A 27428-nucleotide genomic window follows, 5' to 3' on the forward strand; every position below is an offset into this window, starting at 1 on the left:
GTGGACATCCTTTAAACGCCTCGAAAATCTCTCCTCTCCTCGATACCAAATCCAGTTGGTGTCACCAAAAATTGTCCCATCCAATGGCCAATATGCCCGCGTAAGTTGCGCCTGAACTCCTGTCTAGACACGGCACAACGGGTCCTTCCAATGAGAAAGTTTGCCATCAAAATATTAAAATCTATGCTCTCTCCCTCCCTAAAGAAACGCGCGTTCATTCCACACCTGGGGTGGACAGCCTACCGAGACCAATCGTAAAGCTCAGCGGCCATCTGTCGATCGCACACACGAGATGTACGCTATACCTCTGGAATGCAGGCCGCTGGCCGTTGTCCTGCTGAAGACTGCGCCACACTCGTAGGCCGGCTGTACGGTGAGAGTCACTGTCTGCACCCGCAAGCACAGCAGTCACGCTTTTGTAGGAGCCCAGATGCTTTCCTGGAAGAGCCTACGGCTTTTCCTCTGACTTCTGCAGCCCTGCTCATGTCTCCCTGTCATCCTCCCTGACACAAAATCTTGACAAAAGATAAAAACACCTACAACCGTCCTTATGATTTTATTTTATATTGTCGCTACCAGTTTCAACGATTCATTGCGCCATCTTCAGGCCTGAAACTCACGTGTGAACACTCCAACCGTCAACTGTCAACTGTTGGAGTACTGACGCCTGAGTTTCAGGCCTGAAGAAGACGCAATGAAGCGTTGAAAGTGGTAGCGACAACATAAAATAAAATCATAAGGACGGCTGTAGGTGTTTTTATTTTTTGTCAAGATAGTAAACGGCCGTCGTCCCAGAGATGTCCTGCTAAAAGGATGGACATACAAAAGCAGTAAAAATCTAGTGCCACAACTACAATTGTTAGTGGCAAACAAACTCTGTCATTCCTTGTCATGCCTACAATTACTCGTCCTGATGGCTCGCCACAGAACTGACTACAGTGGCTCTACAGGGACTATGTCATTAGCAAGGGGTGGAAAATGGCATACCTGGAGGGCCGCCAACTCTCAACTTATAGTCGGCATTTAAGAAAGTGAGGTGTCGATAGGTCTGTGGACGGCACCCACCGCCAGGTTTAGGCACAGGGATCACGACGTCATCCATAGATTCACTGGAGAGTCAAAAGGTGAGCATCATAAGTTCTTTATGCATTTGGATCCCTGTTGTGCCCATAAGCCTAGAGAAGGGGCAGTAAAACTCAGTAGAGTGCCCTGCAGGACCAGGTGATTTGTTCAATACACCAACTTCAAGGCCATGTCCAGTTTGTCCAAGCGTGTCGTCGCCCTGCACAGCCTCGGTTGCCTGCATGTCGTGTAGCACATCCACCAGCCCCACGTCGTTTCTTGGGCCCACGGCACAGAAGTTGCCATAGTATTGGGTGAACACTCGGGCAACATCTGTTTCCATCACGGCTTGCTTTCCATCCGCTATGTCGACTGCTGTAATGAGCGTGCATTTGCGATGTGGTCTTTCTTCTACTAAGTGATGCAGTGATGCTCGTTCACCGTGAAGACCGTCTTGCATTCTTCCATGGACACTGATACCTTCCCAATGCATCGTAGTGAGCTGTATAACAAGGAGGCTTTGGTACACTGGACGTTGACTTTCTGTTGATGGCGGTTGCAGTGTCAGTTCCCTTAATGCCGTGTAATAAAATTCTGATTGCCAGCTGAACTTATCACTGCCATAGCCGATAAATGCCCTGCGTATCGCATTTTTGACACAAGCAAACCACCACAGCAATGTGGAATTCTATGCTCATTGGCGCTGTCAGCATCGATGCAAAGTATCGTCAATATCACAGTGACAGAAATCGCCACGGAGGAGTGAAACATTCAGTTTCCGTGGTCCCCTACTAAATCTTGTCTGTTGGTGAGGCAAGGCAATAGTGCAGATACAAGCTTTGTGGTCAGAAAAAGCCGTTGGCCATATCTCAGCACCCACTGCCGCAGCATGGAGCCCTCGTGATATGTACATCCTATCTAAGCCGCTGGGAAACTGGCTGGTAAGGTATGTGTTCCTGAGATTGTCGCCATGTTGTAGGATCCAGGTGTCTTGCAGTGTGAGGTCCTGTACCACAGCGTGCACAGCTTGCCAGGGGACGACAGAGTGAAGGTAAGGGTCCTCGGGCTGGAGAACATAGTTGAAATCGTTGCTCTACATTTCCTTGTCACAACGAAGCCACCTCCTTGGAGTAGGAGACCGTCCTTCCTCGGCGCTTCGACGAGCTTGATGGTGCATAAACATTCACCAAACGGATGGCACCGACCGTCAACGCGATACCACCCATCGGAGGAAGGAAAGTCACGTCTGATGCCTCAACCCCTTCCCTTGACAATATGGCCGTGTTACCACATCCTTCCCCAGCCATCAAGCCGTAACTGTAGTAACCGTAAAAGTCTAATCTTATGTCAGGTCGTTCCTCTTGCAGTAAACAATAGTCATGTCAGCTGCCAGCAGCATATCCCTTAACATTTGTACCTTTACCAGGTTGCGAATGCCTTTGATGTTAATGATACCTATGCGGTGTACTCATGGCATGCAAATTAATTAGGTGGGCTTGAAACGGTCACAGCATCGTCGTGACAGTAGACAGATCATCGTCGAGTCACCAGGGCGGCCAATACGAAAGTTAAAGGTCACCTTGCAGGAGAAGCCTATCTGATGCAGTGTCAGCGAGAGCCATTGGTTGATCTCTCTCCTGCATCACATCATTCAGTTCCACAACATTATCCCCGTTTCGCAATGCATATTGTGAGATGGGTTCTGTCAGTTGGCGTGTGCTGGTCTCCGTAATCGTGGGGTCATCCTGCTGCACAGTAGCCACCATAGGTTTGGTGCTTCAGGTCGACCTTTGGCAGCTGTGTGGAGGCAGTGGCTGCATCTGATCCAGCTAGCAGAGATGTGTAAGGGTCGTCCTCATCCTCTGTCTGCCCACCTCCTTGCAGCTCTTCTTCTGATAGCAGCTGCCTATTCTTACGTCGTTACAGGGACTTCTGTTTGTGTTGGCTGATGTGGATCGAGGATCGGTATTATCGTCTTGAATCCCCACTTCCATATCAAAGGGTCGACTGTGCCGCTGCTTGTGTGATGAGATTGTGATGCTGTTGCATCGAGTGTGACTGCTACAGTATAGGATGGTGGGCAGAACTTAGGGTCACCTGAGATGAGGGTAAATCATGATTGATATCCACATCATTCCTCAATGCCTCTACATATGTGAGAGGGAAGGACATCATCTGTGCTGTCTGTTCTGCAGGAGGTACCTGCAAGAATGTCTCTGAAGGCAGTACAAGCGAACATGTCCACCTTGTCTGCAACTGGAGCAGGTCCTCAGTTGTCCGTCATAAATGACGATTGTGCGACATCCACTTACAGATGCATATGAAGGTATTTATTACCAGAGCTCAATGCGAGCTCAGTGCACTCCACTGAGTGTGGGATATGTATCAAAATTTTTCCATTTTTCCTCCAAATGGCTAAGAACTGTGCCATACATCTGTAAAGCGTCTATGACAAGAACAGTGGGCACTTCAAAGGGGGATTCAAGAAGGCGCACTGTTCGAACTCCCAGACCAATGTGATCAATCGCCATCATACTTAGGCTCTCATCAGAATGGCAACGGTAGTATGCAGATCCACTGATGGATTGCACAAGCCACTTCGTCTATGAGGTTGAGATAGTGGTGCAGACAATGCATAGATGAATCCTTAGCAGACCTCGTTGGACTAAGTGCCTCACATCAATCAAGAAACGTTCGATTTCGTGAGCATTGAGTCGAGTGTATTGTGTGTTGAATGTAAGCTTGATTGTCACCTTCCTCTCTCCAGCAGCCCAGCGCAGGCTGAATCCTTTTCCTGCCATTCCCCTCCCCCCCAGTCCGCCATCTTGGATTACATCACAGGAGGGACAACGGCGCCCTCTGGTGGTGGTACTGTGTACTAGGTCAGTTGGATTCCAGACCTCATGGTGAACACACTGGGTGGAGGTACTGCCTCCAATTCCTTAAATAAAGACAGCCAGCACAGGACTAGTCATTTCCCACCAATTCCTAGTAAGTGGTGGCAGTCGGATGACTAAGGTTAGTGTTGGTGGCCCAAGTGATCTGTTTTCCCGCTATTTTCTTTGATCAGTGGAGGTAGCTGTGGTGTGTTGCATTGTCCTGCTGGAATTTGAACTTCCCGCCATTTTCTGAGGGAGGGGGGAAGGTAGGGGTTAGGTTAATGGAGGTAGCCCAATTGACCTATTTTCCTGCCACAATTTGAACTTCCTGCCAAGACATCATTGTGACATTGCCATATCTACCACTGCCACCTTGAATCTGCCACTAAGAGCGTGAGGGGCTATTCCAATAACTCAGACCTGAAAGAGTACCTGTAGCAGCAAGAAGGGAGGTTTCCTGAGGGATGGGGGGGGGGAGGGAGAGGGGGGGGAATAATAGGTTAAGGACCTGTCAATCGAAGGAGAACAATAGGGTAATGACCTGTCAATCACAGGAGAACAATAGGTTTACCCCTGAGTGCATACCTGCCCCTGATGTAAGCAACCCACACTAACAAAATGCGCTGAAACATACTTTATTCCACTACTCCTAGACCAAGTGCTGTGTTGTAAGGGTGCCATGGATGATAATCAAAGGAGTTGTGCTACAAAACGAAATGGTACTCCAGACTCTCATTCCAGGTTGTCAGGCCATATGGTGGGCGACAGACAGGTTGGTATTCCACTGCTGCCTGGGGCATTTCCAGACACTTTTTCTGCCTTGACTCTCATTGACTGGAGTAGAATTGTCATCAGCCTGACTACCACCGTTCATGTGGCCCCACTACCAGGACTGGTGATGTGGCCTGTCATTTAGTTTCAAAATAGTCCCCCTTTGATCGCCATCCACAGCATCATCACTGCACTGTGGCTGTCCCCAATATTCTGCGTCCTGTTTTGTTGCCCTTCTTGGCAAACCATGCTGTGCTCACATTTCAGAAAGGCAATGCCTGCCCACATGCAATGTGAGTTTACACTGCTCGTCTTCACGCTTGCCAAACCGTACCTCGTACAGTGAGGTCCTCCGATATCAATTGAGAACAGCTGGAACATTATGAGCAGGTCTCTCCAACGAGCTCGAGATTTTGATGATCTAACCCAGAATTTTGGACAGAATTTTCCACGATATCCCCCAGGAGGACGGCCATCAACTCCATCAATCAATGCCAAGCCAAATAACTGCTTGTATAAGGGTCAGAGGTGGCCCAAAGCGTTGTTGACTTGCTCATGTGTGAAGCTATTTCTATTGAATAAATCGTCCAATTTTTCTGAAGTTTTAATCGTATCTTTGTCTGCTCATATAAATCACATACACTAATTTGCATCCCATTCGGGAAATCCTTAGTGGTGCGTCGGTTTTTTGTTAGAGTGTATTTTATCCACTTCATTGTTACAGGCTGGTGCACTTCTGGGTCCAGGATGGACCAGAAGTCAGGACCAAATTCGTTGGTGGTCTTGGCATCAGAAATTCATCCTTAAAAACATCACGCTTTATTTAGCAGGTACGCTTAGAGTAGGTGCAGTGGCGTCTCATTAGCACACATTAACCCCAGGTGGTAGCACTGCCCTCAGCAGAGTGTCCGGCCGCACCTCTGGCAGGAGCATGCTTGCTGACATTATGCATGCAGATGTGAGGCATAAAGCGACAGCAGTGCACGCACAGACTAGCTGCGCCATTACACATGAAGTGTACTAGTACGTGGGGTTAGTCCTTGCACTCTCTCTCTCAGATGTTCTGGGTTCAGTTGATGGCAGCCCCTAGAGGACACCCTTACCAGGTGATGCACAGACGCCGCCAGCATCAGATGTAGGAGAGGCCCATAGACCTGCAGCTAGAGGAGTTGTAGGCGAGGTCAGGTGACCCACATCGTGTTGACAGTGGGTGTGGCGTAGCTCTCAGCTTAGGCAGCAGTCGACAGCAGGTACCGCTAGGTCTGGGTGGCGACCATTTATGGCAAATTTTGCTAGTTATGACTGGGACACACCTCTGGTCACGTATGGAGCGAGACGATGCAGCATCAGCTGGCAGCGCGAGGTAAACCCAAATTACCACTACACACGTGATGGCACAGTAACGAAATGTAGGTTGCAACGTACTTACTCAGAAGCTGATTCTCAGATCAGAGGTGATGTGGGGTTAGAGTTCATCCTTTGCAGCTGTGTTCAGGAACGAAATGGTGGCGGGATCAAGCTCAGATTTTTCAGATTTGTGTTTCTGGAGACAGTACAGGATGACTCAGATGTTAGTATAAAGAGGCAGACATGGAGATGACAGAGAAATGAGTTTCTAGGTTGACTTACTGGCCCGCTTATTCCTTTTCCACACGTTAGCAATGAACATACATAAGAAGACAGAAACTGGTTTACAAACAGATAGAAGAGGCTTACTAGATTCTCCAGTCAATTACCAGAACAAATGGCCACCCTGACCTATAAATTTGTTAAGATATGGTACATACATTAACATATGGTATTACTGACCATGAACTATGGAAGTGCCAGATTCTATTGCTCTAATTGAACACTTAGATTCAATTACTTGTCATAATGAAAGTGACGTACGTATATAGACACAGGCAGACAAGTGTAAGGTTGAAACCAATAACTACAGTCTACACACACATACAGGTTAGTTTTTGCAAGTCCTTCTTAGTGTTGAGGCTTAACTGAAGATAGTGTCTGCAGTAGAGTTGTTCATCTGAGGGTGCTGAGACTCTTCTGCTCGCTGGACTTGGTCTTTCTTGACGTGTGAGGGCCGCATTTGTGACTTATACTTACTGAAGGGTCTTGACTACGTTGCTTTTTACCTCCACCTTTCAATCAGTGAGCGTGAAATCAGCAGTTTCCCAATGCGTGTGACCTCTTGATGGACTGAGGAAGGCAGCTTGCTCTACTTGTCTCTACCTAAGTTACAAGGCTTACAGATGATATTCCTAATTATATGATTTTTCTATTTTTTTTTTTGTAACCGTTCATGATTTGAACAATACACAATTTTAGGCTTCCACACCTCATTTCATAAAAATGGAACCCTTATTGGGTCACTTTGTTGTCCGCCTCTCTTTCTGTCTGTTCGCTTATTAAGACCCTTTTTTTCTCAGGATTAGGAGAGGATATCAATTAGAAATTTATGTCATAAACTAAGGTCTACAGTCCCTTGACGGTATGGAAAAGTCAAGTTTCTAAGTCAATGCAGCCCAAAGATATGGCCATGTACATCACACATTTTGATACTCATTCAACAAAACCCATAGATGAACTATCTAGATATGTGCTGGGCCAGCTGGTCAAGTGGCAGTTGGCCTTTGGCTGTGTAGTGGTGCGGACGTGTTCAGCGCTCTGAGCTGCGCTCTGCTGGCGAGTTCCTGTTCACCTGCTGCGGCGTTGTGTGCCATTGTCACTCAGATACCCTCGAAGCACGATGGCTCTTACGTACCGAAAGGTGACGATCGAGCTCACCTTCAACACACAATACACTCGACTCAGAGCCCACGAATTTGAACGTTTCTGGTTTGATGTGGTGCACTTATTTTTGGAACAATTTACGAGGGGGAGTTGGAAAATAAGTTTCCCCTGTCGACTGTGGGCAGAGTTGTGTAATATGGGCGAGAGACGATACGGCAGGTGGACGCTCACGTACAAGACACCGATACACCATTGGGTAGAGGTCGACCACGATCAAGCAGATGGCGCTGTCGCAGTGTCTGCGCAAAGCAGAGGCCAGCCGCTCAGTCTTTTCCTGGAGCACTTTGGAGTCCTGGTCAAAGGCGGAAGTGAGAGCTGTTATGTGCTATGAATGGGCACGTGGAGTACCAGGCACAGAAATTCATAACCGCCTTGTTGAGGTGTATGGGTCAGGGATGAAAAGTGGGTCCACCATTACGTGCCCAAACCGAAGCCCGCAGCCATGGAGTGGAAACATCTGTCATCACCTGTACGAAAGAAATTCAAAAGCACTTCGTCTGCAGGTAAAGTGCTACTCACCGTTTTCTGGGACGCCAAAGAAGTTTTGCTGCTGGACTTTCCGGAGGATGCAACCATCAATGCTGCACAATACTGTACCATTCTATCGAAATTGAAAGAGGTGATTCGAAAAAAGCGGCCTGGCCTTCTCAGATCTAGCGTTCTGCTGCTGGATGACGAGACCACACACGGTGATGGCAATGCAAAACCATATAGCAACTCTTGGTTGGGAGCGCCTTACAGTTCGGATCTCACACCAAGTGACTTCCATCTGTTTCCTGCTTTGAAGAAGATTGGTTGGTTGGTTGGTTGGTTTGGGGAAGGAGACCAGACAGCCTGGTCATCGGTCTCATCGGATTATGGAAGGATTGGGAAGGAAGTCGGCCGTGCCCTTTCAGAGGAACCATCCCGGCATTTGCCTGGAGTGATTTAGGGAAATCACGGAAAACCTAAATCAGGATGGCCGGACGCGGGATTGAACCGTCGTCCTCCCGAATGCGAGTCCAGTGTCTAACCACTGCGCCACCCCGCTCGGTTTTGAAGAAGATTCTCTGGAGAAGGCGTTTTGGCAGCAATGCTGACGTCAAACAAGCTGTTCGACGATTCTTCTGCATGCAATGCCCTGATGTTCTCCTGAAGGTCTCTTTGAAGCTAATAAATCAGTATCACAAATGTCTCAATGTACTTGGAAATTAAGAAGGAAAATAAAGATATGTCTTATCTTTAATGTCTCATTCTCTTTTTTTTTTTCCTTTCACACACAACTCTGACTACAGTCGACATGGGAAACTTATTTTCCGACTGCCCCACGTATTTAGCGACGAATTTCACGTAATTTATTTATTACACTGACACAAAACACTCGCCCTGACGTGCTTGGAGTCACAGTAAATAGTCTGCAGACCTGCAAACTACTCATAAACTGTCGAAATAATGCAGTGCACTGATGTACAGACATGCAAACAACTCGCAAATTACCTAAATTATGCCGTACACAGCATACAGACACGCAAACTACTCGTAAATCACCGAAATAATGCAGTACACTGATGTACAGACATGTAAACAACTCGCAAATTACCGACGTAATGCAGTACACAGCATACAAACCTGCAAACTACTCGTAAACTATCGAAATAACGCATTGCACAGCCTACATACACGAAAACAACTCATAAATTGTTAAAAAAAAGATCTGGAACGCTGTGCAAACACGCTCACTGTGCTTAACCAGCCGAAAGTAATGCAGTGCACAAATACTCAATGCACTTAAAAAAACACTTTCTGACTATTGTCAGAGGCACCAACGCTTGCATGTGCAGATGCCGCTGCAAGCCATAGTCAGATGGAAGCCAGTGCTGGAGCGGAGTCATGACTCTCACACCACTGCTGCCTACAGCAAGCAGGTGAAAGTCTCGTCTACAGTTAGAGTTCTTCGAGTGTTATGCTGACATCACATGTCTGTGTAAATAAGTGGCAAGTCACCCTCTGGATCATGTGTGCGTGTTTACCGTTGCTGGTGCGAAACCTCTCTACCTATGGATACTGACGTCACAGGTCGCGCTATGGAAATCTGTTCCAAAGCGTCCCAGAACAGCAGAGGGTGCATTGTTTCTAGTGATCCTAACGGGACACGCAAGATGCCTCTGGCCGCGCTTGTGCTTACCCAGCCACCATGCGTACCTGCCGGTCCATCGTAGGCATAACTGCCAAGCGACTCACCCACACAGGCACAGTTAAATGGTCTCAATGCTATACTGATGACTCGTGTGTATGTAAATAACAGCCAAGCCCACTCTGGACGCGTAGAAATCTTCTGCAATGCTTTCAGAAACTGTTAACGAAAATAGTCGCGAATACCACAGAATGCATTCTTCCTGATGCCCCCTCTCTGCAGAGCTTTGCCATCACATATCAGCCCCTCACAGAAGCTGTAAAATGTCCCAGAAATAGTTAGTTCGCTTTTCTAGGAGCTTTCGTGATGTATTAGCTTATCTGCATGGAAATTCTTGCTGCCCTAACAGGAGCTGTTAATGAAAATAGCCCACAACAGCCCCAAATGTATTCCTCCTACTGGTCCTAACTCGGCACCCCCCCCCCCCCTCCCCGTCCATCATCACGTGTTGCCCTTCCTAGAAATCGTTAAGTCCTGATACGTCTCTGAAAGGCAAATGTTCTTACCGCTATGTAGAGGCTCCTACGTCCTGGCACAAAGGACGTCTTGTGAATGAATGGAGCATTTTGATTGGCTCTTACTGAATTTACCCGCCAAATTACTTATGCTGCCAGTGTGGAAACACTGTCTGTCTCTTTATTTCTGGATATGAGACTTTCAGTGGCAAAACTATTTTGTACAGATCGATTTATTGCACTGACAGCTAAACCCTGCAAAGTGACCTACAGATCATCAAATATATCCCACATACTCACCATGCTGCAGTACAGCGCCGGCGGAGGAAATTGCCAGAAACTGCCACTGTAAACGCGCCCCGTGATTGCAGGCGTGGAAGCGGTATATGTACGAGTGTCTGGTGGTCGCTACTGCGTGTCCTATCATGAGGGAGGTATAGATTCAGCGCATTGACAGCCATAAGGAAAACGAAATATTTTTTTTTTTACATGGAAAATTATGTGCACTATAGATACTGAGATTCGTTCCAGAACGACAGTCGTAAAGTGGAGACATATCCAGTACATTGTCGGTATCAGACTGTGGCAGCAATCCTAATGTTTAACTTTAGTTACACTGATAAATATGTGTCTGGTTCCCATTATTCTTGTGAGTCTGGAGATGACCGTAGAAAGTGGAGCATCCACAAAGCAGGTCAGGGCCAGAAACAGCATCTCAGTGGGTGCCTTTGTTCTGGGATGGTGCTTGCCCATCCTTTGTAGACTAGTTCAGAGAGAGCGAGAAAGCTTTCGACTTACTTGATGGGCAAGTAGTGAACTAACACCCAGTTTGCACTGAGTTGCCTTCGAGACCACGTGTGTCGCGTGTATACTTCGTGGAAATTTCAGAAAATTCAATATGACGAGTGTTTGCGCAGGGAGTATTGACAGCATTCGAACTCCTGCTACTTAGATCGTCCTGGCGTAAGGGGTCGTCCACGGCCGGCTGGCCTGTCTGTAAACGTAGTACAGTGTTCTACCGCGCCTCCCGATCAGTGCATTTGGGCTAGGTGTTGGCAGCTGTACTACATTTACAAGCAACTTTAGAACACGGGAAGAGACATCGTGTCATGATCGCATGGTGAGAAGTGACATAAAAAAATCGAAAGAATTGCGGAAAATAAGTATAAATTGAGAGAACATACACCGAAATACAGGGTAACTGAGGCTGTACTTGTGTGTCTTCTGGTTGGTGCAGAAGATTTCTTGTACTTGGGAACGAGTATGCGACAGCAAGAGGAATGTGAGAAAATGTTGTCCAGTGAGCATCGTGAACCAGGGTAACCGACATTTTTTTCGTCGAGGCAGCATTCTACTGTAAGTCTATTTAGGTAATATCGACACACATTTGTTGAATGCGTCTTTGATGCTTTCCTGGGAAAAAAAGAGAAGCATTTGCCTCTAAACTTACGTCCATCTGCGTTAAAGGATGACAGAGTGAATGGAGTGGTCAGTTGAGATATAGTGGTACGATAGAATGGTAGCCTGATGATGTATTCTAGAGAGAGAGAGAGAGAGAGAGGGGGAGAGGTTGCTGCAGGTCATTCGGCCATTTTTCCCACTGTTCTGTCACGATGCATCAGTTGTGTGACACAGCCTGAGTTCGACTTGTATACAACCGCATGTTCTGTGTGGGTCTTAGAGCAGTGACTACATGCGATCGTTAACAGTAAACCTCTGGGTCATCAGAGGACTTCCATCTCGTGTCTGATGTAACGTGACACATTCCTCTAAATGAACTATGATTTCTGTGATGTACTCGTTTCCCCTGTCGCATCTTGGGTATAAAATCAAGACTTAAGTTTCATAACTAAGATGATTCTAAGTTACTGATAGGTGTTTGTGAGGCACTGCAATCCCTGTGTATACATTTGCTTGACAGATGTCCTGTGTACAGAGTTAGTGGCAGCATGACGTGTAATTTCACATACTAAATGTCGCTGCTATGAATTTATCTGTTTGCTTCTAAGGGTATTCTCCGTTACTAACGATCATTTTACATAGAACTGATGTGGGCATACTATAACTTCTGAACTGTGATTGGATGTGAACAGTGGATGCTATACATCTCTGGAAAGCTATATTGTGCGCGTATCACAGAGAATCGATATTTTAAAGAAGTAGTTTTTTCATTTTTCGGTTTGTTACCATAGTTTACCATAGAAAAACCGGGAAGGAGGATGCATGTCATGCACTGGAAATATATTTCTTACATTGGAACACCCCCCCCCCCCCCCCAAGAACCGTAGATATCGCCATTGGTGGGGAGGCTAGCGTGCGTCAGTGATGCAGATGCCCGTACCGTAGGTGCAACCACTACGGAGGGGTATCTGCTGAGAGGCTAAACAAACGTGTGGTTCCTGAAGAGGGGCAGCAGCCTTGTCAGTAGTTGCAGGGGCAACAGTCTGGATGACTGACTGATCTGGCCTTGTAACACTAACCAAAACGGCCTTGCTGTGCTGGTACTGCGAACGGCCGAAAGCAAGTGGAAACTACAGCCGTAATTTTTCCAGAGGGCATGCAGCTTTACTGTATGGTTAAATGATGATGTCGTCCTTTTGGGTAAAATATTCTGGAGGTAAAATAGTCCCCCATTTAGATCTCCGGGCGGGGACTATTCAGGAGGACGTCGTTATCAGGAGAAAGAAAACTGGACTTCTACGGGTCGGAGCTTGGAACACCAGTCCATTAATCGGACACGTAGGTTAGAAAATTTAAAAAGGGAAATGGATAGGTTAAAGTTACATATAGTGGGACTTAGTGAAGTTCGGTGGCAGGAGGAACAAGACTTCTGGTCAGGTGAATAGAGGGTTATAAATACAAAATCAAATAGGGGTAATGCAGGAGTAGATTTAATAATGAATAGGAAAATAGGAATGTGGGTAAGCCACTACAAACAGCATAGTGAACGCATTATTGTGGCCAAGATAGATACGAAGTTCACGCCTACCACAGTAGTACAAGTTTATATGCGAACTAGCTCCGCAGATGACGAAGAGATTGATGAAATGTATGATAAAAGAAATTATTCAGGTAGTGAAGGGAGACGAAAATTTAATGGTCATGGGTGACTGAAATTCGATAGTAGGAAAAGGAAGAGAAGGAAACATAGAAGGTGAATATGGAATGAGGTAAGGAATGAAAGAGGAAGCCGCCTAGCATAACTTAATCAAAGCTAACACTTGATTCAAGAATCATGAAAGAAGGTTGTATACACGGAAGAAGCCTGGAGGTACTGGAAGGTCTCAGATAGATTATATAATGGTAAGACAAGAGATTCAGGAACCAGGTTTTAAATTGTAAGACATTTCCAGGCGCAGATGTGGACTCTGATCACAATTTGTTGGTTATCCACTGTAGATTAAAACAATAAACTGCAGAAAGGTGGGAATTTGAGGAGATGGGACCTGGATAAACTGAAAGAACCAGAGGTTGTAGAGAGTTTCAGGGAGAGCATTAGGGAACGATTGACAAGAATGGGGGAAAGAAATACAGTGGAAGAAGAATGGCTAGCTTTGAGAGATGAAATAGTGAAGTCAGCATAGGATCAAGTAGGTAAAAAGACGATGGCTAACAGAAATCCTTGGGTAACAGAAGAGATATTGAATTTAACTGATGAAAGGAGAAAATACACAAATGCCATAAAAGAAGCAGGCAAAAAGGAATAGAAATGTCTCAAAAATGAGATCGACAGGAAGTGCAAAATGGCTAAGCAGGGACGGCATATCACTAAGGATAAGATAGATACTGCCTACAGGAAAATTAAAGAGACCTTTGGAGAAAAAAGAACCACCTGTATGAGTATCAAGGGCGCAGATGGCAACCCAGTCCTAAGCAAAGAAGAGAAAGCAGAAAGGTGGAAGGAGTATATAGAGGGTCTATACAAGGGCGATGTTCTTGAGGACAATGTTATGGAAATGGAAGAGAATGTAGATGATGATGAAATAGGAAATATGATACTGCACGAAGAGTTTAACAGAGTACTGATAGACCTAAGTCGAAACAAGGCCCCGGGAGTAGACAACATTCCATTAGAATTACTGACAGCCTTGGGAGAGCCAGGCCTTACAAAACTCTACGATCTTTTGAGCAAGATGTATGCGACAGGCGAAATACCCTCAGGCTTCAAGAAGAATATAATAATTCCAATCCCAAAGAAAACTGGTGTTAGCAGATGTGAAAATTACCGAACTATCAGTTTAATAAGCCACGGCTGCAAAATAATAACATGAATTCTTTACAGATGAATGGAAAAACTGGTAGAAACCGACCTCGGGGAATATCAGTTTGGATTCCGTAGAAATGTTGGAACACGTGAGGCAATACTGACCCTACGACGTATCTTAGAAAATAGATTAAGGAAAGGCAAACCTACGTTTCTAGCATTTGTAGACTTAGAGAAAGCTTTTGACAATGTTGACAGGAATACTCTCTTTCAAATTCTGAAGGTGGCAGGGGTAAAATACAGGGAGCGAAAGTATATTTACAATTTGTATAGAAACCAGATGGCAGTTATAAGAGTCGAGGGATATGAAAGGGAAGCAGTGGTTGGGAAGGGAGTGAGACAGGGTTGTAGCCTATCCCTGATGTTATTCAATCTGTATATTGAGCGAGCAGTAAATGAAACAAAAGAAAAATTTGGACTTCGTATTAAAATCCATGGAGAAGAAATAAAAACTTTGAGGTTCGCCGATGACATTGTAATTCTGTCAGAGACAGAAAAGGACTTGGAAGAGCAGTTGAACGGAATGGATAGTGTCTTGAAGGGAGGATATAAGATGAACATCAACAAAAGCAAAATGAGTATAATGGCATGTAGTCTAATTAAATTGTGTGATGCTGAGGGAATTTGATTTGGGAAATGAGACACTTAATGTAGTAAAGGAGTTTTTCTACTTGGGGAACAAAATAACTGATGATGGTCGAAGTAGAGAGGATATACAATGTAGACTGGGTATGGCAAGGAAAGCGTTTCTGAAGAAGAGAAATTTGTTAACATCGAGTACAGATGTAAGTGTCAGGAAGTTGTTTCTGAAAGTATTTGTATGGAGTGTAGCTATTTACGGAAGTGAAACGTGGACGATAAATAGTTTGGACAAGAAGAGAATAGTAGCTTTCGAAATGTGGTGCTACAGAAGAATGCTGAAGATTGGATGGGTAGATCACATAACTAATGAGTAGGTATTGAATAGAATTGGAGAGAAGAGAAATTTGTGGCACGATTAGAAGAAGGGATCGGGTGGTAGGGCATATTCTGAGGCATCAAGGGATCACGAATTTAGCATTGGAGGGCAGCGTGGAGGGCAAAAATCGTAGAGGGAGAACAAGAGATGAATACACTAAACAGATTCAGAAGGATGTAGGTTGCAGTAGGTACTGGGATATGAAGAAGCTTGCACAGGATAGAGTAGCATGGAGAGCTGCATCAAACCAGTCTCAGGACTGAAGACCACAACAACAACAACATTGGAATATTAACAGCGTTACATTGCATACAACTAATAGGTCTGAAAGTGAAGTGGTCTAACATTATTGCCTGTTTGAAGTGGGGAACGTTGTAGCTTTAGGAGTATGTGTGTTTATGTTATCTCTTGCCAGTACCTTCCAGGTACTGATTCCAGACTCTAGAACAATACATTAGAGTTGATAGCATGGTTGATTTATGTAAAGATGCTTCTAACACCATTCGTCGAGCTCCAACATGCACAAAAATCAGACGTTTCTTTTTCTTCTTAACCGTCTGCTATTACAATACTTTGAAATATGTTACTATACACCGATAGGGGGTGCTAGCCTCCTCGACGTGGGTGCATCTTGATAAATTTTGTGTACTTGGATAGGCGATCATTCATTCACGAGACACGGAATGTTGCGGCCTACTTCTGGTCAGCTACAGATTAAATCGGTAACGGTGCTACTGGGCGGGCTGGTCAAAGACAATGCGATGGGGCCTTTCAGTCTAATTTTATCCTAAGACTGCGAGAATGCTCTGTGGCTCCCATCCGCATGGAGATAGATCGTAATTTATGCACTATGCCCGAAGTGCTATAAATATGTAGAGCACTGTCTGGCATGCTTTGATGATGTATGTGTCCGCCCCCGTTAGCTGAGTGGTTAGCGCAGCGGAATGCCACGCCAAGGGTTCCCAAGTTCGATTCCTGGCTGGGGTAGGAGATTTGCTCTACTCAGAGACTGAGTATTGTGTTGTCCTCATCATCATGTCATCCCTATCTCTGACAATGGATCAATAGCTGCATATTCAATAAAAACGTCACATGTGTTCGATGCCGGCACGCAGACGGTATTTGTTTTTGATATATGGGAAGAGAGAGATGCGGTAAAAATCTTGTCATGTTCTGTATTGGATGAAGTTAGAGGAGCTTTTATAGTTCGCAATCTTTTTCTGTTGGATGGTATAGAACAACGAAGGTAGCTAGTTGGGGTGATAGATGTGAATGGGTCGTGAGGGAAGCGGATCTGCTTCGGACAGCAGTACTTGTATGTAGTTTGGGGACTCACCACATTGCAGTAGAAAAATCCTCGTCGTTCCACCAGTTCCCATACTGTCTTTTATACTACCTCGTGTTGCAGGAGCAGGCTTCCTTTGGCTCTCACCTTACACATTGTACACTGTTGGCAGAGCTATGACAACATGTTCCCATTTCCACCGAATGGTCAAAGCACGGTCCTGATGCACTGACTTGGGTCTCTCTCTCTCTGTTTCTACACGGTATAACACTGCAACAGCATTTACGTAGCTTGTGCAGTCAAATACCATGTTTGGCTTATTACGTACTAAGCCCCTACAGAATAAAGTAGTCCTGTCACGGAAAAGCCACGTATACACTTCTGTCCGTTACTGTTATACCATAACCTTAAAGTTGGAGGCAGGTTGTGAAATAAAACTATCTTGTTAAAGCAATTATGGTATAAAGTAACAGAGCAGTGCTACCCTCTGAGAGGAATTTTGTTATGTTGACCGTGTTGTACCTAACGGAGGTGGCTTATCGGAAGTGAAAGTCAGAATTGCGTAAATATTTAAACAGTAACAAACAATATTTTACCTATCTACACTGTTCAAAGAATAAGGAAAACGGTCGCCAGCCTAATTAGGCAAGAGAATGATTGACATTCTTGTTCAAGAAAATATGTATGTGTAACTTTAACGGACAAACACAACCTATACTTTGCCATACGCGAGTGCAATGAACTCTGACACCTGCATATCTTCACGGTAAGATTGGAGCTGACAGAGCAGAACAAACTATTTGCATAAATATAATAGATAACGATACACACTACTGTCTTCAGGGCTTAGTCAAACTGAATGGTCTTTATAACATTAATATTAATATTCACAGTAGAATTATAAATTGGACATAGGTTCAGTATTACTTTTCACACATTTTCCTAGCTGGCATAAAATTGTAAATGTAGTTCACTTCAAAATTATCAACTGATCACAGGTTAAGTCTCTCTCAACTAAATACTTTAGAATGAAAGTTAAACGGAATTCACTAACAGGTTACTTCTCACTATCGTTTGAATAAAGAAATTATTGTTTTCATAAATGTGGTCATTCTATCAATTGTTATTTAAGGATAACCTGTGGATCCTATTACACTATTAATATGCACTTTCAATACACAAAAGAAACAAGTGCTTATCAAGCATGAGTATATAACTTTTCACAATTGCAGTTTTCCACTTTTACTACAGTGAGACACAAAATTAACATATTTGTAAGATGCTGATTCACCTTTTGCGATTTACGACAGGCAGCAATGTGATCATTTACCAAGCAAAAACTTAATAAGCCTCAGTTTTAATAACTTTTAATTTTGAAGTTGGCAACAACATATTAATAAGCAGTTTTAATAGGAAAATTATTTTCAGCAAGCATCATTTACGTTAACTCACTCTCTTGCCACATTAACTTTAACTTTCTTTTTACTATGTGAGAAAGGAATTAATTAGTTAAAATACTAGGCTTTAATGTTCTTTCAATAAGGACACTCGGTAATCTTTTTAGTTCAAACGGAGAGGAACCTGAGAGGTGTTATGATAAGGAAAAAATCGAGGTAGGTACATAAATTCAGTTATAAATTACCTTATATTTGAGCACACATCCAATAAGCTGGTCCTTCACTGTACATTACTACAGTGTTCCATTACAGTGTTTGCGCCATATGGTGGCGATTGCATGTTGGTAGGTGGATTTGCAGGTAGAATTGCTGGACTCTTGTCATTTCTTGGTGGCGTTGACAGATGCCAATTTCAGAATAATTCCAGCTCTTTATCCATCCATCCGAGGCATGGAAAGCATCAGGAAAAGTCTCTCTCGGAACCAGCACAGTATACAACTTGTATATGGGCAGTTCACAGTTTGGTAGCTCGTCCCTAACTGACTCTTTATTCCACCTTTTCTACCTAGGAACCACAATTTGCGCGAGCTACACAGTTCCGTTCCCGAAGGGAACCACAACACCTTTGACATACAAAATAACTAAGAACCCTAAGTGAAGGTCAGCTGTTTACATAACAGCAAACAAACATTTTAAATAAAACAGAACATTTGCATATTTTGGTAGTTCTATACAAAATTATTTAAATAAATTTATTTAATTTTAAAGATAACCAAAGAGATTATATGACAAAGACAAAACATATAATTTGCTCATAGATTACACTTCCTACACTCTAAAAGACATCAAAGTTTTTACAAAGAAAGGAGTATACAACTTCGTGTTTTCGATTCAATCCAACAACATTTACAGAAACTCAACGATATAACATTACATAAAACAAAAGTAGAGCAGTAAAAAAAATGGAAACGTTGTGTGGCTAGGGCCTCCCGTCGGGTAGACCGTTCGCCTGGTGCAGGTCTTTCGGTTTGACGCCACTTCGGCGACCTGCGCGTCGATGGGGATGAAATGATGATGATTAGGACAACACAACACCCAGTCCCTGAGCGGAGGAAATTTCCGACCCAGCCGGGAATCGAACCCGGGCCCTTAGGATTGACAGTCTGTCACGCTGACCTCTCAGCTACCGGGGCGGACTAGTAGAGCAGTAGAGCTATGGTGTTACAACGGGTTGCAGAAGGTGGTAGATACAGGTCTCTGTCACTTCTGCTCAGTTCCTACTTAAATTGGAATGATCACATGTGCAAAGCTGCAGAAATGACAGCAGTTGCAAGAGGCATAGGGACTATCTAAAATATAACTGTACCTGATAGGTTCGAAAAGGCTGACTCGCTTCAGGATATGAGAGTGCCAGAAACATGATTCACTAGTGGCTGTAATATTTAAAGGACTCCTCCATAGGTATCCAACACAGGTATGTGGTTGAATGGAAAGACCTGTTTCCAAATCCCAGACAGCATTTCTACCAGAGAGCGTAACACTAGAGATCTGAGAAGCCTGTGTAGATTTTTTACGACCTCTCTCAGCACACAATCTACTGTTTGTGATCCTTCTCAATCAACCTTCGCCTGTAACCCAGTGGATATATCGCAGAGCTTCTGACAAGGCATTGAGGCAGAATGCAATACAAATACTGGAGAAATATCTAGCAGCGGCATGAGGGAGTTGTAAATACTGGTTTCATACCATGTTACTTACAAGGGAACCTCCTCATCGCACCCCCCTCAGGTGTAGTTATAAGTTGGCCTTGAAAAACTGAGCACAGATCAATCGAGAAGACGGAGACGTTGTGTGGAATTATGAAAAAAAATAAGCAAGATATACAAAGTGAGTAGTCCATGCGCAAGATATGCCACAACAGGGAGACCGTGAGCTCAGGAGCGCCGTGGTCCCGTGGTTAGCGTGAGCAACTGCGGAGCGAGAGGTCCTCGGTTCAAGTCTTCCCTCGAGTGAAAAGTTTACTTTCTTTGTTTTCGCAAAGTTATGACCTGTCCGTTCGTTCATTGACGTCTCTGTTCACTGTAATAAGTTTAGTGTCTGTGTTTTGCGACCGCACCGCAAAACCGTGCGATTAGTAGACGAAAGGACGTGCATCTCCAATGGGAACCGAAAACTTTTGATCGCAAGGTCATAGGTCAACCGATTCCTCCACAGGAAACGACGTCTGATACATTCTATACGACACTGGTGACGGCATGTGCGTCACATGACAGGAATATGTTGTCGACGCACCTTACTTGTATACTTGGCGATTGGGTAACAAGAGTCTTCTATCTTGCCCGATTTAGGTTTTCTTGTGGATGTGATAATCACTCCCAAAGAAGTGATAAAAGCATAAGAGTTTGTCACATAAACTGCAACAAATGAATGCAACAGCTTCACAGTCGCACAGTTTTCCTTGTGCTCTGTCAAAACATATGTTTTTAACGTTTTCAAATTTTTCCGTGTGTAGACCGTCAAATTCTGCATATGTCCAAGCAAATCTGAACATGTCCAAGGAATTTTGGAGAGCGAAGTTGATTATGTGTGAGTGCCTCAACTTTGACAATTGTCTGAAAGTAAAAAAATTAAAGTTTTCACATGAGGGAAGACTTGAACCAAGGACTTCTCGTTCGGAAGCTGCTTACGCTAACCACGGGACCACGGCGCTCCTAATCTCATTCCATCCTTGGAGTTGCTTATATTATGCATGGACTACTCAGTTTGTATATTTTGCTTTTTTTTTCATAGTTCCACACAACTTCTTCCTGTTTTCTCGATTGATTTGTGTTCAGTTTCTCAAGGCCTATCCACTGTGCCAACTTATAACTACATCTGAGGGGGGTGCGACGGGGAGGTTCTCTTGTTAGCAAAATCACTTTCTCAATTCGGTAATTTTATCACGAGGTTGCATCGTCGGCTATGTGTAACCGCACTGTTGGTCTGATAATATACGCTCCAGCGATCACCATCTATATTCACTGTTGCGGCATTTGTCTGGAAAAAAACCGCTTCATTCGGAGGTAATGCCATACCTCGATTTATAAATCTTGTATAGCTCTTAACATGGATACTTGTGATAGTAACATGGTAGTGTTTTTTAACATCTGACGGTTTGTAAGAGAATTACGCCTCTCTTTCTAAGACACAGTGGTAACAATCACAAGAAAAGCTTATGAGGCGTGTCCACCAATCGCTGATTTTCGGTCAGTATTATTTCGTATCGTCAGCAGTCAGTTATTGTTGAAGTATTATACTTAGTAGTAGGGTGTGCATGATATGTTCGCCATCAGCATCAGGCTTATAAAGTATATGTGTGTGTGTGTGTGTGTGTGTGTGTGTGTGTGTGTGTGTGTGTGTGTGTGTGTGTGTTCCGACCTGTCCAGAGGACATGACTATGTCCAGTCGTAAAGAAGGTATGGATTTGTCGTGGAAGACTGTGACAGCAGATGGAAGAGTATGTCAAGTCATAAGAATGGTACAGATATTTCTAGTTACAGGGCCACAGCCGTTAGCAGGGTGTATTTCCGATACTTCGCTCATTGTCGAATGTCGTCCAATTGAGACTGCGATCCTAAGATTTAATTGTAAGTATAGCAATCAAATGTGTTTGTGCCTGGATTCCTAGGATAGTTCTGCCTAAGGGTGTGTGGGCGCGCCAGCGGTGGCCTGTGGCGGAAATGATTCACGTTTCCGGCTAACGAACGGTGGGAGCTGTCGGAATGGCGAGGCCTGTTGGGATGCAGGAATCTCGCTGATTTAACTGTGTCGTCCTCTAGACTACCGAATAGCGAACTAATGTTGGATTGCTTTCGTGATCACATGGAAATTTGAGAAGATTCAATATGGACGTGTGTTTGCGATGGACTATTATTCCCTCCCATATAAATTGTCCGATTGACTACTTCTTCACATTTCCTGCGTTTGTTTAGTTGAGAGAACATCGATTGTGGTTTGTGCATCTAGCAGGTGAAAGACGGACAGATGGCATGATTACTGGTTCTCTAGGCATGAGAAACATCTTAGTTGACTTTGTAAATTATAGGGATGATTTCGAATCAGTTACATCATCAACATCGGTATTCGCGAGTGGAAATATGTTTCCTCTATCTTTTTCGAGCTTTCACGTAAAGGTCTTTACAGCACGCTCCACATAGAAAAAGTTTCAAGTTTCCAGATAAATAATTTCCAGTCTAAATCTTCGGAATTATGTTCTGCGAGCGATACTGCTATGTGCTTGATACCTAGAAGTATCGCGAAAATGGTATAATATTCTGGCAAACCATATGAAAATACCTGTGTTCTTGTAATCCCAGAGTCTGGAGATGGGTGTAGGAAGCAAGCAAGCAGGTCGGGACCAGAAATGGTGACGCCTTTGTGCCGAGGGAAACCGACCCAGCCTTTGTACAACAGTCTTCACGGTGTATGTACGAGTGTCTGGTGGTCGCTACTGCGTGTCCTATCGTGAGAGTGCTATAGATTCGGCACATCGATAGCTGTAAGGGGGATGAAAGTTTTTATTGTGTGGAAAATTACGTGTGCTATAGATATTGAGATTCGTTCCAGAACCACGTCCATCAAGAGGAGACATTGCCAGTACATTGCTCAGTGTCTTTGACTGCGGCAGCAATCTTAACATTTAATTGTAGTTACACTGATAAATAAGTGCCTGGTTCACAATATTCTTGTGAGCCTGGAGATATCCGTAGAAAGCAAGTATGAAGGTCAGTTGTTGAAACAGAAACGCCTTTGTGCCGAGGAGAACCAAACGAGTCTTTGTCCAACAGTTGTGAGAGCGACTTCAGTCCGCTGCTGAGGGCGCTCCGGTCACCCGTCAGGAGTGAATGACCGCCCAACCTTGTGGAAAATATCTAGTGAAGCGAGCAGTGCATGTGTTTATGCTGTTTGTCTTTGCGGTATAAGTACGAGAGTCTGGCGTTTGATAGCTATATGCATGAAGCAAAAGGGTCGATTTTGTATGGCGCAGGATATGAATAGCATGTTTACTAAAAAAATGGTTCAAATGGCTCTGAGTACTATGGGACTTAACATCTGAGGTCATCAGCCCCATAGGACTTAGAACTACTTAAACCTAACTAACCTAAGGACATCACACACATCCATGCCGCAGGCAGGATTCGAACCTGCGACTGTAGCGGTCGCGCGGTTCTAGACTGAAGCGCCTAGAACCGGTCGGCCACACCAGCCGTCTGTATGTTTACTACATCGACACAGTATGCGGTGACATATTGCCGGTTTGGAGATTGGTTGACGCTCTAACATCCAAGCTTCCATTCTCAGTGGCAGAGCAGTGTAATTGAGCAAGACTCTTTCTGTATTTGACGATCTGTAGGTCACTTTGCAGGGTTTAATTGTCGGTGCAATATGGCGAACTGTACAAAATTGTTTAATAGCGCTTTGCCGCTGAAAGTATCATCTGCAGAAAGAGAAAAAGGCGGACAGTGCTTACACAGCGGTGGCATCAATAATTTGGGGGGTAAATTCAGTAAGAGCCAATCAAACAGCTCCATTCATTCACAAGACATCCTTTGTTCTGGGACGTCGGTGCCTCTACATAGCAGTGAGAACGTTTGTGTTTTGGAGATGTATGTTGAAAGCAGTACCTAACGATCTCTAGGAAGGGTAACACGTGATGGATGGGGAATGCCATGTTAGGACCATCAGGACGAATGCATTCTGTGTTATTCTCGACTATTTAACGTTAACAGTTTCTGAAAGAATTGCAGAAGATTTCCATAGGGCGTCCAGACGGGGGCTTGGCTCTTATTTACATAGACATGTGATATCATCAGTATAACACTCGAACTGTAGACGCGACTTTCACTTGCTCGCTGTAGGCAGCAGCGGCGTCACAGCGATGGCTCACTCTCCGGCACTGGCTTGTGTCCGGAGGTGGCTCGTGGTGGCATCTGCACGTCCGCGCGTTGGAGGCCCTGATAATTACAGTTGACAATAGGTCGAAAGACTTTATTACTGGCAATGAGTTTTTGTGCATTGCATTATTTTCGGCTGTTTGAGCGTTGTGAGCATGATTGCATAGCGTTACACATTCATTATTTTTTGACAATTTATGAGTTGTTTTCGGGTCTGTAGGCTGTGCAATACGTTATTTCGACAGTTTACGAGTAGTCCGCAGGTCTGTATGATGTGTTGCATTATTTCGGTAATTTACGAGTTGTTTGCGTGTCTGTACATTGGTGTACTGCATTAATTCCGTGATTTACGAGTAGTTTGCGTGTCTGTATCCTGCATACTGAATTTTTTCGGCAATTTAGGAGTTATTTGCATGTCTGTACATCAGTGTATTACATTATTTCGACAGTTTGCAGGTCTGCAAGTCTGCAGACTATTTACTGCGACTCCAAACACGACACGGCGAGTGTTTTGTATCAGTCTAATAAATAAACTACGTGGAATTCCTCTCTAAATAAATTGTTACTTTCTCTCTCCAGCAGCCCAGTGCAGGCTGAGTCATTTTCCCGCTATTTCCCCCAACCCACAGACCACCTTCTTGGATTATGTAACAGGAGAGACGATGGCACCCTCTGGTGGTGGTACTTTGTACTAGGTTAGTTGGACTCTGGACCTTGTGGTGAACACACTGGATGGAGGTACTGTCTCTAATTATTTAAATAAAGACTGATTGCTAAATAAAGACTTACATCCATCCTATCCAGCACATGACTAGTCCTTTTCTCGCCAGTTTCTAGGAAGAGGTAGTGATCGGATGGCTTAGGTTAGTGGATATAGCACGTGACGAATTTTCCATCAATTTTCTTAGGTTAGTGGAGGTAGCAGTGCTGTGTTGAACTTCCCGCCATTTTATGGAGGTGGGTGAGGGGGGGGGGGGGAGGGGTTAGGTTAGTGGAGGTAGCCCAATTGACCTATTTTCCCGCAAAAATTTGGACCTCCCACCATTACCTCATTGTGATTTTGCCATAACTACTGCCGCCATCTTGGATCTGCCACTAACACTGAGAGGCGTATTCCAATAACTCAGACCTGCAAGTGTACCTGTATCAACGAGGGGAAGGTTTCCTGAGGGGGGGGGGGGGGGGTAGGGGGCTGGGGAACAATAGGTTAAGGACCTGTCAATCAAAATGAAGGATCCTTTTTAACAATACATTAAGGACCTGTCAGTTAATGACCTGTCAATCAAAGGAGTGCATACCTGCCCCTGATGTAGGCAACCCACACTAACAAAATGCACTGAAACATACCTTGTTCCACTACTACTAGGATGTTCTCACCCCAACTTGTGACCCTTATTCTGTACTTACATTTCGGCAATGTAATGCTATCCCATACACGGTGAAAATTTCTGTTACTTATGTTCGTGCTTGCCAAACCCTACCTTCCCCAGCAAGGTCACCGGATCTCTCCCCAGTTGAGAATGTTTGGACCATTATGGGCAGCACCTTCCTGCCAGCTCGGGATTCTGTCGATGTGCCATGCCAGCTGGATCGAATTGGCGTGCTATCCGTCAGGGAGACACCTAACTGTATCAATCAACGACAAGCCGAGAGACTGCTGCCGGCCGTGGTGGTCTAGCGGTTCTAGGCGCTCAGTCCGGAACCGCACAACTGCTACGGTCGCATATTCGAATCCTGCCTCGGGCATGGATGTGTGTGATGTCCTTAGGTTAGTTAGGTTTAAGTAGTTCTAAGTTCTAGGGGACTGATGACCACAGCTGTTAAGGCCCATAGTGCTCAGAGCCATTTGAACCATTTTTTTTTAGAGACTGCTTGTACAAAGGCAAGTGGTGGAACAATGTGTTATTGACTTTGCTAAATTTGTGAAACTCTTTCACTTGAATAAATCACTTCTGTGAAGTTTGGAAGGTAGGGGGCGTGATATTGGCGGATTGGAAGCTGTGGAGACGGTTCGTGAGTCGTGCTTGGGTAGAGCATTTGCCCCCGAAAGGCAAAGGTCCTGAGTTCAGGTCTCGGTCCGGCACATGGTTTTAATCTGCCAGGAAGTTTCATAACAGCGCACACTCCACTGCACAGTGAAAATCTCATTTTGATTTAATAACTATGTTTATCTTTGGTCAAAGCCAATGGATATGAACTAGTTTTCAGTTTAAGGGCAATATGTCCCCGACAAGAATATGAATATCTGATTTATTTGGAATGGTATTTGTTGATGTGTATAAGGAGTGAGGTTAGCAAGTTACGTGACATGTGCAGTGTGCTCATGTCTCCACTGACGTCAAGTGAGACCGCATTAGCCTTAATCTGAGACACAAAACATATAGGTGTATCTTTCATTCACCCATTGGAGACAGGATTTGAAGGGGCCCACCATGAAGCATGCACCTTGATGAGGTGTGGTGGTTTGTGAGCTTCACTGACACGGATGGTGGGGTGCAGCTACAATGGGAGGCCGTCTGTGGGGAGGGCAGGCCTGCTCACCCGTGACCTGCGATTCCTCCAGCCGCAGCCGTTTCAGCAGCACACTCTGTATAGCCTCCCCATACCAGTACGTAAAAAGAATACTTCTTTACAAGTGGAGTGATATATACAGAAACTGTGAAAAAAGTCAGGGTTTCATGCGAAGAATTACGAAAATTAATAGTTTAAAAAACAAAGACAATAATCATGTATTTGAAAAACAAACGATGTGTTTCTCTTCCGAAGTCGTATACTGCCTATCTAGATCTGTAATGTGATGTAATGTTTGACAAGGGAGAGAGCCGGATTCCAAACAGAGTTTAAACAGAAACCTCCATCCCTCTTAACAAGGTTGCTCGCTAATTTAATCTCAACTGCCTCCCTAATGACACTGTCCCAATAGCTGGACGTGCATGCCAATATCTCGGTGTTATACCCCATGTTATATAATAACACCGAGATATTGGCATGCACGTCCAGCAATTGGGACAGTGTCATTAGGGAGGCAGTTGAGATTAAATTAGCGAGCAACCTTGTTAAGAGGGATGGAGGTTTCTGTTTAAACTCTGTTTGGAATCCGGCTCTCTCCCTTGTCAAAAAACAGAGGAACAGAGTCAATGCTGCCTCACCTGCGAATTCATAGTCTCACTATCGATAGCTCTGATTTTGGTCATCTTTGGTGGCACTAGTGTTCAGTGTGTGTGTGTGTGTGTGTGTGTGTGTGTGTGTGTGTGTGTGTGTGTGTGTGTGTGTTATCTTTCCTGCTTCTGTCGGAGAACCGAGGTATTAAATTTGCATGTACGCCGCCTGTCCGTTGCAGTTTGCCTTGAAAATGGCGGGGTGTTCTCCCGCCGAAATATCGGCGGTCGCTGAAAGTGTTAGCTGGCTGAATTCCCGGAAGTTATTTGAAAGTTTCAAAATGGCGTGTGTAACTGATG

Source organism: Schistocerca piceifrons, chromosome 4 (assembly GCF_021461385.2).
Source record: "Schistocerca piceifrons isolate TAMUIC-IGC-003096 chromosome 4, iqSchPice1.1, whole genome shotgun sequence".
NCBI lineage: Eukaryota > Metazoa > Arthropoda > Insecta > Orthoptera > Acrididae > Schistocerca > Schistocerca piceifrons.